Consider the following 3,349-nt stretch of genomic DNA (forward strand, 5'->3'; position numbering starts at 1 on the left):
GGAAGGCATCTTCATGCGCTTATCTGAAGTTCCTACCAACACTACAACAAACAAGGCTTTTCACAACGGTCAAAAACCGTTGTCGTAGATTGAAAAACCGTTCCCAAAACTTTAGGCAACGCTTTGGCAACGGTTTTTGACCTGTGGTATATGCGGCCGTTGCCAATGCGCAAAGGCAACGGTTTTTTACCTAAGGCAACGGTAACAGAAAAACCGTTGCCACAGTTAGTGGCATAGACAACGGTTTTGACAGAAAATTTTAGACAACGGTTTTGATCCGTTACTCAACAAGCAACGGTTTCTAACCGTTCCTATTAACATGACAACGGTTTAAAATCGTAACTGGATAAGCAACGGTTTTAAACTGTTGTAGTTTTATTATTCACATAACCAACGGTTTTAAACCGTTACCGTTGGCTCCAGGTTTTGGCAACGGTTTTAAAACCGTTGCCAGTTTATAGCCATCTAGGACAACGGTTTTAAAGCGTTACTGTTGATGTCGTTTTCAGCAACGGTTTTAATACCATTGCCATTTTATAGTCATCTAAAACAACGATTTTAAAGCGTTACCTTTGGAGTCATGTTTTGGCAACAGTTTTAACACCATTGTCTTTTGTAACTATTGACAACGATTTTTTTGTGATATATAATTTTTTATTTACAATAGTTTTCTCGTGAATGAACTTAATTTCAGTTTTTTTTAGATTATTTAATGTCAATAAATAATCTAAACTATTTGAATGAAGTCACTAAAGAAAAAAAATTCAACATTTCCCATCAAATTTATAAAAATTGTTGTAAGATCCACAATATCATCTAAGTTTGCAAAAAATATAATAACAAAAGAATGTGAGTGTGTTTATTGAAACACTAAACTGGAAGCTTTATTATAATGTGATAGACTAATTCCGGCCAAGAGACCCTCACTCTTCATCAATTGTTGCCAACATTAGTAGCATCCTCTCCAGTAGTCAGTGATGGAACCTGCAGCAGCTTCAACCAGATGGAGAATAATAATAGTAGCTATTGCAACATAGCTCCAACATCCACAACACAATCACCCAATAATTCCAGCAACATAAGCGGCCTCTAGTTCACCATATGGGTTATTGTGACCTATATCACATGCTTTCTTCTTCACACTTGATGCAAATACGCTCTGAAATTGATCTTGGAGAGGCTTCCATGGATCTTAAATACTCTGAAGATGGATTAGGCAACTATGTTAATGAATTAAACTCTAAATTTAATAATTATGGATGATGTATTGTTACCTGTTTCCTCAAGTTTCTGTGCACTAATTCTGTCTAAGAGGGACATTTCTTCATCATATTTTTGGAACAATGCTGCTTCCTATAAATTCTGAGGCCTCAAGTTTGAACCAGAATCAGCATTTCTTCCTAAATTCCGAGTCTTGTTCATTCAAGCTCTCTCGGGGGTTGCAAACTCTTCAGAATAAGAACAATGCTGCTTTTTCTGAGTCTCCTCAAACAAAAGGGTTTCCCTGCCATGGATCGAGTCTGCATAGGAAAAAATGAGTAATTGTATGTACCATCAACAACTTCTCCATATCTTGAAATGCCTCCCTCAAACCTTACTCATCAGTAGAATATGAAATACCTGCAACAGAGGAAATGTTAATATGTATCTATCCATATATCAATATCTATTATATTATTAGTATCAGCTACATTACACCAAAAATAAAACATGATGGATGCAACTTATAAGGTATTTCAAACTTCAATGCACCTCCAATGAACAGTTTTGAGTTTGGAGCAGATGACATGCACCGTATTTCCTGGAGAATAGATGGGGATGGGAGCAATTCTGAACTGATCTGCTTGTTTGCAGCATTTCTGAGTAAATTCCCAATTCAACCAAAGAAAGCCATCGTTGGAACCTGAAGTAAACCGTAAACCTTGATTATTATTATTATGTTCTATATATGGTATTTCAACAACAAAAAACCAGATTGTCGACACATATGAGACGAAAAACAAAGAAGTGCAGAAAGAAAAATTATTTACTTCAGCTTGTTACACTCAAACTATATAAAATCATTTCATTGTTCTTGTCCTAATCAATAACATAAATTCAAAAGCCAGCCATTTTTAACGCTTCATTACCTAACTATTAGTTTCAGAGAGCTATTTATCAATCAAATTTCAAGCTCCTTGATCAAACCCTTGCAATAACCAATGAAATAAAACCAGCAGATTGAAAACCAAAACGAAAAGAGATATATCAATATCATAGGTAGCATAGCAAGATAATTCTCAACTTGTCAAGTGCGGAGATTAAAAAATATAAACAACAATAAATTGAATCGAAAGATGAAGAAAGAACAAGGTGGAGATTAAAAAAATATAAACAAGAGCAGCACAGTGAAGAAGAAAAAGAAGAGAATTGGAGCCTGGGAGAGTACCTTTGTAAAGTGCTAAAACCCTAAGCAGAGATATTTTTAACCTTTGCTGGAAACTGAAATTGAATTGATATCAACCCTACGTGGAGACCTAGGGAAAAGAACCGATATCAACCCTTGATTTCGGTTCGAGAATCTGCAGCCGTCGATGCTCCTCACTTGTCCTATCCTTGTTCTTCTGCTCCTCACTTGTCCTACCCTTGTGGCGATGCTCTCCACTTCCAAAACTGTTTAAATTGCACAGATATCCCCACTCACCAATGGCATTCCCATTCCCGTCATTGTCTTCATCATCTTCATCAACCAAAAAAGTTTCTCGCTCGTCTTCTGCATCTTCTGGTTCAGGAGGGAGCCAGAGAATTCCATTATTCTCAAAATCAACAGGTTCAGCATCAACAATAAAGTTAATAAATTACTAGTGTCACAACAGAATACTAATACACATACATTAGGGAACTTACAAACAGGCCTTCTTTAAGCATTAGTTGCTTTGCAGTTTCTATAGCTTCTTCACTTGATATCTGCCAATTTAAACATATCTCAAGAGTTAACAAAACATAAAATTCATCATTTTTTAGTCTTATTCCCAATTCAAACATATTGAATGCTCGTGTAACTTTTAGAAATTAAACTAAAGCAACAAATTACCAAATTCAATTCACAAATTGAAATTCAATTAACACACAAATTTTTAGAAATTTCGGCAACATTATGGCAGTAAATAGGACGTTTCTGAATTTAAACAAACAGCAAAATCAACCCATATGAACTCACTAAAATCAAATCAGCACTAATAAAACAGCTCAGAATAAGGCCATCATCATCATTGCTCAATCAAAACAAGGCATGAAATCAGCCATTAACAAGGATAAAGCAGCACTAAACAGCAACATCAACCCATATGAACTCACTAAAATCAAATCA

At 35.5% G+C, this 3,349-nt stretch overlaps 1 long non-coding RNA gene across 6 annotated transcripts; it reads right to left on the bottom strand.

Annotated features, from left to right (window-relative positions):
- Nucleotides 1–750: 750 nt before the first annotated feature.
- LOC107484330 (uncharacterized) lies at nucleotides 751–3,336 on the bottom strand. Of its 6 annotated transcripts, none has more exons than XR_008008217.1 (5): nucleotides 2,873–3,336; nucleotides 2,429–2,761; nucleotides 1,753–1,903; nucleotides 1,275–1,620; nucleotides 751–1,201 (listed from the first exon to the last, which is right to left on the bottom strand). It is a non-coding gene; the product is annotated as an uncharacterized LOC107484330 (long non-coding RNA). The 6 variants fall into 6 exon arrangements; XR_008008219.1 differs by having other exon boundaries at nucleotides 2,130–2,761; XR_008008221.1 differs by having other exon boundaries at nucleotides 1,753–2,758; nucleotides 2,887–3,336.
- Between the last annotated feature and the right edge of the window lie 13 nt (nucleotides 3,337–3,349).

The sequence above is a fragment of the Arachis duranensis genome, chromosome 4 (assembly GCF_000817695.3).
Source record: "Arachis duranensis cultivar V14167 chromosome 4, aradu.V14167.gnm2.J7QH, whole genome shotgun sequence".
In the NCBI taxonomy this organism is placed as follows: Eukaryota; Viridiplantae; Streptophyta; class Magnoliopsida; order Fabales; family Fabaceae; genus Arachis; species Arachis duranensis.